A 10,116-nucleotide genomic window follows, 5' to 3' on the forward strand; every position below is an offset into this window, starting at 1 on the left:
ATTTTTTGTTTCTTTAGTGAGGAATCCCAGACTTGCAGAAACCAGAAAATGACTAATGATATAATATTTGTGAAATATAACTTAATGATTTTACTTTGAGTGGATTTATATCTTATCAGATATACTAAGATTATTTGACTTTAAAATTTACATTCCTTGTTTGTGACTCAGAAAAGTTAAGTTGAACTACATAAATCCCTCCCTCTCTGAAGAATTTTTACCGTGAAGTACATCAGTACAGCCAGGCAGAAAATAAATGTAACTAGAAAACTGGAAAGCAATCCAAATACATTATTTTGTGACTTAATTTTTAGAACATTAACAGGTAAGAAAAAATCTTTTGAATAAGGAGTTGTTATGTTATATTAGGGTCCTAAGACAACCATCAAAAATTGAGTTAGCAGTAAAAACAATTTAGAAGGTTTTGAAAGATATCCAGAACCATGTGGAAGGCCAGAGAACAGGTCGCCCAAATCAAAGGGAGGCTGGGTGGCTGGAACTTCAGGCAAATCATGCCACACCACTAGGCCAACAGGATCACATGTTTGCCCCAAGGAGCACTGGATGCACAACTTGTCTCACTAGCACAACTCCTGCTGAGCTCTGGACATCACTCTTGCAACTCTCAACACTCTGGTTACTTCACTCCTAGAAACTGAAGTAGTGAAACTTCACTACTTCCAACACCACTGCCCCCAAAGGAATTTGCCATGGTCTCTGCATAGGGTGCTGAGAAAGTAAGTATGCAGTTTTTTGTTTTTTTTTTTTTGTTTTTTTTTTTGTTTTTTTTTTTTTTTAGATTCTATAGCAGGAGACAATGAACTCTTCTTTCCCCATAAAAACCAATACCCACTTCATCATCCTTGCACATATTAAGGTCATGGTTTTTTTTTAAACTTTAAGAATTACTCCTTTGTAACAAAATGCAACCATTGTTCATAGAAATCCAAGCATGCTTACCCTCTCAGCAAATGAAGCACCTCAATTTTGTTAGGTGGCACCCAATTCCAAGTTTGGAATTTGAGGGTGATGTCTATTCCTCCTCTAGTTCCATCAAGACACTGATTCAATATCATACCAACTATGGAAAAAATCATAAAGTTAATAACTATCCCAATATGTGCTTATATACAATAATGACACAGGAAAAAAATATAAAGGTATGCATATGCACACATACACATATATGTTGTGCATAAACTTAAGTGCACAGCCAGGCACATGAATATATAGATACATCTGCATATATGTATACATATAAACATACACATACAAACACAGAGGCAGTAATCTTTATTTCCACAGTTTGTCAGGGGTCTTAGCTGCATATATGAGTTCCCTTTTCTACTTTACATTCTAAGTTCCTTTAATTCTGATGTACATTTCAGTTGGCTGGGATCTAACCCTCTTGTACTATTCTTCAAAATTTATTAGCAGACATAGCAATAAAAGGAAGCATCCACAAAGATTTCCTGTGTCCACTCATAGCCCTCTTCATCCCCACTAAATAGCAGCAATCCCATCTTTCCCTAATAGTAAGGATCAATTACCCAACCAACATCCCAAATCTGCTTTTGTTTATTCAGCCAATGGTGTGAAAAATCCCCAAATGATAGCTGGCAGTTTTATTTTCCAATTCAGTAGAAACATGGTATGCCATTTGGTTAAAAGGAAAACAATAGAGCCAAGAATCTTGGGAACAGAAAACAAAAAATATTTTGCGAGTGGGGTGATAGGAGAAATTCCCCATGTCCACCTTTTTATTCTCTGACTCCTGGATCATGTCTACAAAAGAAATAGTATAATTATATTGGTCATTGGTTTAGAACATATACCGTTGCCCGCAGGACAGCATCCCAACCTCACAAAGCATTGTTCCCAGATGGTGAAATACAGGAGTCTTTCACAAAGCATTCAGCCATTTCATAAGGCCAGCTGCTTATAGGAAATGGAGTCTTTGTAAGAACAGCAGATTTACGGGCATCTGCTCTAGGCCTTGAATCTTTAATTATAAAATGAGGAGAATACATGTGGTATGAAATATGATAATGGTATATAAAGCATTAAGGAATCCACTGATAATAGTGCTGGAAACAAAGTCACATTTAGAATAAGTATCTTCAAAGGAGAACAAATTGGAATAAATGCTTCCACCCATGAAGAAAGCATTCCATTTTAATCAACCAGCCATCAGGTAACTAGCTAGTTGCCCTGAGAACACGGAAACTCCTGGTAGGTTGTACTGCTTGCGAAGGGAAAAGTCAACGATGGCAGTAGCTGAGTCAGTCTTAGTGAAAGCAAGTCATTTTGTCCATGCAAAGTCCATGCAAATAATTTACCCTTAAGAACATGACCCTTTTCATCAAGGCCCTCTTCTACTAGGAGACACAATAATAGAGGAGTTTCTTTGCATTTGGAGGCAAAGTCTATTACATGGAGGTATAAATACAATACTTTATCTTTGACCTGAAAGGCTATCACTTTTGATTAGGTCCAGAGCAAGAGAAGGAGTTCTACTTACTTAGTCCACACTGCCATGCCTGACGTCGTTCAACTCAGAATTTCTGCTACTCTGCCATGAACCCATTGGCACAGACTGAGAAATAAGACTGATGGACATCTATAGAACTTGTCAATAAGTGTGGGCTTTTTGGTGGACACTCACATGGGACATATTCTAGGAGTTTTACCTCTATATCTCTTCCTAAAAATTCAGGAGTCACAAACTTAAGATTTGTATGTATGCTTGATTTAGACCATCATCTCTCCTTTGTCTGAAAAAGAAAAATGATGGTTACCAGAGTGGGGGTGGTCAGGGGAATGGGTTAAATAGGTGATGGGGAACCAGGTATGGAAATGTTAAATCACTAAATTGTAAACCTGAAACTAATATTATACTGTATGTTACTAACTGGAATTTAAATTAAGACTTTAAAAAAAGAAAGAAGAAAAAAAAGATATTTTACTTTTTTTTTTTTTTTAACACTAGTCAAATATCCCTTCTTCATAATCTATTATGGTCACAATTCCATGGGCTCTAATGCATCCATGGTCCATTTCCCACTGGTGTCAGAATATCATGAAGATACATTTACAAAAAGTGAAATTAATTATTCCTTCTCAATTGTTTCATCATGGAGAATACCTCCATGAAATCATAAGTGAATAAGCTGAATAAGAACTGGCAAGGCAGCATATATAGGAAGGCATGAAGTAGTAAGTAACTGGTTTATGCAACTTATTTGTTTCTACAGGAAACTTTTTTTCCCTCCTCACTTTTACTTGTTGGTGAAGTACTGCTTAGAATGAGTTTATGTCTATGTAGATCATAGAGCATTCAGTTCATGTTGGGAACCTTAGATTGCATGTCCACTTAGTGTTGAACGTTTGCCAGATTAACACTGTTCAAAAGTAAATGGTTGCCACAGAATTTAAGGCTCTGCTCTGAAATCCTGGGCCCTCCACTACAATTTTTCTCCTAGTTCATGCCAAATGTTTCACATGGTCTTTTAATCGGACAGATACGGAGAACCACTGAAATTACTAGGTCGGGTGAGTGACAGAACTCCATTCATTAAAGCCTGAACCAACTGGAGCACTTTTTCTATGGGCCCAGTCAAAACTGGCTTTTTAGGCCAAAGGTAAATAGGTTATATTTATACCTCAGTGCAATATACCTTACTTCCAAAATGCAAAGAAACTCACTGATTGTATGACTTTCTTAGTAGCAACTTCTTAACTTTAAAAGGGACGTTTTTACATGCTCTAGTCATATAGATTAGGGGAACTATCTACAGGCAAACTAAAATCTACAGGTCAGATCTAGCATGACACCATTTTTTTTTCTTTAACAGACTGTGAGCACAGCTTGAAGGCCTAGTACTGTGAGCCACCGGTACCTACATAACACTTGGTTCTCTAGTGAATCTCTTGTAGACAGCATATAGTTGGATCATGTGGGTTTTTGTGTTTTTTTAATTTTTAAATGTTTTATTTTTGAGAAAGAGACAGAGCATGAGTGTGGGAAGGTGAGAGAGAGAGAGAGAGAGACAGAGAGAGAGAGAGAGAATGAGAATCTAAAGCAGGCTCCAGGCTCTGAGCTGTCAAGCACAGAACCTGACATGGAGCTTGAACTCATGAACTGAGAGATCATGACCTAAGTCGGATTCTCAACCGACTGAGCCACCCAGACACCCTGTATCATGTGTTTTTATACATTCTGCCAATTTCTGTGTTTTGATTGGGGAAGTTAATCCATTTATATGAATATAAATTATATATATGGAAAGATTGTCTGCACTGTCATCGTGCTATTTTTTTATATGCTTTATAGTTTTGTCCTTCATTTCTCACAATATTGTCTTTTGCAGGTAGTGGATTTTTTTGTAGTAAATGTTTTAATTTTTTCTCAATTCTTTTGGTGTATATTCTATAGCTATTTTCTTTGTGGTTACCATGGGGACTTCATTGAACATCCTAAAGTTAGGATAGTCTAATTTGAATTTTTACTGACTTAACTTCAGTAATACATAAGAAGTCTGCTTCTCAATAGCTCCATCCCACCTCTTTTGGTTGTTTAGGTCACAAAATTACATCATTATACATGGTGCACCCCATTACATAAAGTAATAATTTTTAAAAATGTATCCAGATGGGGGTGCCTGGGTGGTTCAGTAAGTTGAGCGTAGGACTTTGGCTCAGTTCATGATCTTGCTGTCCCTGAGTTTGAGCCCTGTGTCAGGCTCTGTGCTCAGAACTGTTCAGAGCCTGGAGCCTGCTTCAGATTCTGTGTCTCCCTCTCTCTCTGCCCCTCCCCCACTCACACTTTTTCTCTCTCAAAAATAATAAACATTAGAAAAAAGTTTAAAAAATGCATCAGGATCTTCAATTAAGAACTACATTAGGAAATACAAACCAAAGTTACAATAATACTAGCTTTTATAATTGCCAATGTATATTTGCCTTTATTAAAATCTGTATTCTCCATACAGTCTTGAGTCCTTGTCTCATGTCCTTTCATTTCACTTTGCAGGAATCCCTACAGCATTTCTTGCAGGGAAGGTCAGAGGGTCTTGAACTCCCTCAGCTTTTGTCCATCTGAGAAGGTCTTAATTTCTCATTCACTTTTGAAGGACAGTTTTGCTAGGTTTAGGATTCTTGGCTGATAGCCTGGTTTTTTTGTTTTGTTTTTAGCATTTTGAATATGTTGTCCCACTGTCGGCTGTTCTCCAAAGTTTCTGATGAGAAATCTGCTGATAATTTGTTGGATAATTTATATGTAATGACTCACCTGTCCTGCTGCTTTTAAGATTCTTTGTATTTGGCTTTTGAAATATGATTATGTGTCATGATGTGGGTATCTTAGCTCATCTTGGAGTTCATGGACCTTCTTGGATGTTTGTATGCATGTCTTTCATCAAATTTGGGGAGTTTTCATCCATTATTTCTCCAAATATTCTCTATGCCCTTCTTGCCTTCTTCTCCTTCTGGGACTCTCACAATGCATTTTTGGACTACTTGATGGTGTTCCACAGGTCCCTTAGGCTCTGTTGGCTTTTCTCAATCTTTTTTCTGTTTCTCAGTCTTGATAATTTCCAGTCCTATTTTCAAGCTGATGAATTCTTTTATCTGCTCAAATCTGTCTTTGAATCCCTGTAGCAAATTCTTTTATTTCAGTTATTGTACTTTTAAGCTTTTCAGAATTTTTTAGGTTTTCTGCCTCTTTGATAGTTCTATTTTGTTCACACATTATTTCGATTTTCTCTATATTGCTTTAGTTTTTTTCATGTATTTAAATATTTTTAATAGTCTTTTTCTAGTATATCTGCCATTAAGTCTTTTTCAGGGAGAGTTACTGTTGATTTTTTCCCTTTTGAGTGAGTTTTTGTTCCTATTTTTATGTATGCCTTGTGATTTTTTGTTTACCACTGGACATCTGAATGTAATAATTTGGTATCCTTGGAAATTAGATTCTCTCCTTTCCCCAGGGTTTGTTGGTTATTGTTTTTGTTTGTTTTTTTATTGTTGTTGCAGGGAATCTCCACACCAAGGACCAGCTGGAGGTATAAACTTAAGGTCTCTTCAAGTCTTTTCTGAGCCTTCCCCAGAGTATGTATGGTCACTTTTGAATTTTCCTTATATATGCAGTTATTTTTGAATGTTCTAATTCTTTATATCTGGCTCTTGAAAGGGACAAGAGTAAAAAATAGAGGGAAATTAAAAGAGTGCTGGCCTTTTAAGTCCCCAGGTAGTCACTTCAGCTGGAAGAGGTGGTGTAACAATAATTGATGCCTCTTTGTCTACACCTCTGTGATCAGAGACAGCAAACATCAGTCAGAGCATAGATCCCTATTTGGAGGATGGGATCCTTTTTACCCTTGTTGGATCCCAGACACTATATGCAATCTACTCCAGGACACGTGCACAGCTGCCAGCCATGTGGCTGATGGGTAGCTGCCACTGTGCTAAGAGTCAAAACTGACCAAAATTAACTACAACTTGCCATCCAAGTCTTCCCTTGGAAGTTGAAAGCTTTCAACAGACTCCAAAGTTCCAAAATAGTTACATCACACAGGTTCTGCCAGTGAGATTTTTGTCAAGGTGGGGAGACCAATTCCTGTGCTTTCTATTGTCATCTTCATCTGGTCACAGTTTTGTCAACCAACAAATTACAACTGCTTTTACATGTTTAAAATAGTACATGGAATTTCTGATAAGTGCTCACGTATGTGTTAACTCACCCTGAACCAAAAAAATGTTTTCTCTTATTTGTCCAGCACACTTTTAATTTATTTTCACAAATAGGCTCCAGGTATTTACTGATACAAATTACTATTCTTTGCAGTTCTTTTTCAGCTTCATTTATAATTTGTCTCCTTTAATTAATTGCCCCCCCCCTTTTTTTTTTTTTACAAGAGCTATACTAGGAAGTCATGGTAAGAAGACAGTCCACACCCTCGAGGAGTTTCTAGTTTGGCGGTATTGTAATTTTTTGATCCACTTAAATAAAATCCATACTTAATGATTGAAATATATTAGTCTAGAGCTGTGGTTTTTAATTGAGGAAGGTTTTGTACCTAGGAGATATTCGCGAAAGCCTGGGGATATTTTTGGTTGTCACAATTGGAGGATGTTAACTGCATCCAGTGGGAAAAAACCAGGGATGCTGCTAAATATCCAAAAATGCACATGGCAACTATTCTCTCCCTGACAACAAAGAGTTACCCAGCTGAATCAACAGTGCTGAATAAGAGATCTTGATATTATGATTGAAGCTGGCTATCTTCACTCCCCTTATCAAGAATATTTTACTGATTGCTTTTTTAAATTTTCACTCAAAATATATCTGAGGAAATCTGACTTATCTGATTTTTAATGACAAAAGTATGAATGAAAACTTTCCTAAACTATACTTTATGTGAGGCCCTCAGCAAATTTCCTCTCGTTAGATTCCATTGGATAGGAGTTAGTTTAAAAATAATCTATTCCACCACAACAATATGTTTGATTTCAGGTGACACAAACATATTTTAAACTCTTAAGGGCAGACTGCTAAATAACCTAATAATTAGTCTTCTGTTGAAACAAAACTTCTCCTGAAGAGCTAATAGTATTCACTTATTATTTGTAGAGCTTAGAGTTTTGCATTATTTTCTTACAGCCATATAGAACATCTACCTAGTGTGTTATTTAACTCACCTAAGTGAACAAAAATTATATTGTCGTTACTATTATTCTATCTCCATGTAAGGTGTTTAACACTATAAGTTAATTACCCTTGCACTTAGACTATACTCATCATCCTTACCATCTGACTTTCAAACTCCTACCTGTTTAATATTTTTGTAGATATGCACCAATCAGATATAAAGTTTCATTAAGCTGTTAGGTTCAAGTTATACACTTCTAAGTATTTTAAACCAGGTTTTAAGTCCTCATTTTTTCATAAGATCTGTTAAGTCTTATAATGAAAAAGATGATACTATTTCAACCTAAGGAATTTTTACATTAACTTCTAGTCCTATCCTTCTTAAAAGATTTATTTCCTCAAATAAATAAAGACAGACATTAAAAATATGATGCTCTTTGGGAAAACTTAGTGGTGAAAATGTGTTAATGTATTAATCGTTGCTCCAGGGGAAGGTGTAATTCACATTCTGAGAGAAGCAGCTGTGCCATGATAAATGTACTAGGGGTTATGCTTCTGGTTTTAGAGAGAACATAACACCTGATCGACATGTAGCAAAAGTTGATCACACCAAGTTTTGGAGTTTTTTTTTGTTTCACGCCATCCCCTAGAATATGGCTAGTAATATTATACTAAAGAGACTGATCATTATGCCCTTCACATAGCAGTGTTATTTCAGCTGGTATTAATTTTGTTGTCAAAGATACAGTTGTTGTAGGAAATATTTTGAATTTTTAGTACCATCTGGTGTGCGGAAGGAAGAAGTAGTGCTCTGAGCATTGGCATCAATCCACTCTCTAAATGGGTAATACTAGTGCTTTGAAAAAGGGGCTATCAAAAAGGGAGATGAGAGAATCATTAATTTCAACAGTTTTCATCCTTGTATTGCACTACAAATACGGCAGTATACCAATTAAAATTTGTATGTGTGCATGTTCAAAATCCTTCAGAATAGTTTATCGTTTGTATGTAACATCGACATTATTCATAGTTCATGTCCAGAAACTTAGATATCACAGTAACATATGTTGTCAAATGGTTGTCACCAATGAGAAAAGAAAGATGCGTCAAGGTTGGGCTACCCCTTGTTAAGGGAAGCAATAATCTGGTATTCAGAGTTAGATTGGTTTTCCCTTCCATCACTCTTTAGCATCAGATACTTTTTTTTTTTTGGTAATGTTTATTTTGAGAGAGACAGATATATTTTGTAATGTTTATTTTGTGTGCACACAAGCAGAGGAGAGGCAGAGAAAGAAGGAGAGAAAGAATCCCAAGCAGGCTCCACACTCTCAGTGCAAATCCTGATGCGGGGCTCAATCCCACGAACTGGGAGATCATGACCTGAGCCGAAATCAAGGGTCCGACATTTAACCGACTGAGCCACCCATGTGCCCCTATCATCAGATATCTTATTAACATATTCACTGAACTCCTATTTTCCTCCCAAATAGGTATAAACTAAAAACATGCAATTACTTATGACATAATTTCTTTTGCTTCAAAAAGTTGGGATCGTTTTTGTGTTTTTTCAGCACCTGAAAGTTTCCCAGAGATCAAAATATAGAAATAAGGTACTTGCTTAAAATACAAGTCTACATAGGGTACTAAAACATTATTGGAGACTCAAACATTTAATAAAATAAAGAAAATGTGCATACCAGAATCTTTACACAGAGAAGTATATGTAGTAGCAGGGATTCCTGACAGGACAGTTTGGGTACAGGGTGAGGAACACCATCATGGGACATGCTTATATAATAGATTCCTATTAAAGTGATTTTTATGATAAGTGTATCAGGTTTGGTTTATAGAGTGACATATGATTTGAGTCCTATCAAAAATTCATGGCTGAATCTTTAGTTTGAATGGTGGTGGCTTACTTCTGTCCATTCTTCATGCAACATTCATGCTGTTCTCCAAATAAATGGTGAAAATTTACCTACAGAGTATCTTTTTGAGCAAGCACAAAATGATTAGCTTCACAGAACACTTGTAGGTTTTGGGATAACCCTGGATTGGAAAGCTATTATGTGGATTGCTAAGTTATCATGCAAATCCCTCTAGGCTAAGGGGTACACCTGAGGCTTAAAGTGCTATGAAGTTTCAGAGGAAAGCAGACTTTTTATTCTGTTGGTCAAATGGGCTGAATTAAGGAAAAATCATAGAAGAACAGACATTTTAGCTAAACCTTGAGAAAGAAATAGTATTTCGATCATGAGAAGAGATCTCTAAGCAAAAGCAAAATAGGAGTTAAGACTCAAGAAAATTCAGAAGTGTTTTTGAAGCAGCTGCTAGACTAATGTTGTTGGGCTCTGAAGTCTTTATAGGAGAATAATGGGAAATCAATTCATACGAGTTGGATATAGACAGGACATGGAAGAGCTTGAGTAGTGACTTTTGACTATTTATTGGGAAACCTCGAAAACTTT

Source organism: Acinonyx jubatus, chromosome B4, assembly GCF_027475565.1.
Source record: "Acinonyx jubatus isolate Ajub_Pintada_27869175 chromosome B4, VMU_Ajub_asm_v1.0, whole genome shotgun sequence".
Taxonomy (NCBI): Eukaryota; Metazoa; Chordata; class Mammalia; order Carnivora; family Felidae; genus Acinonyx; species Acinonyx jubatus.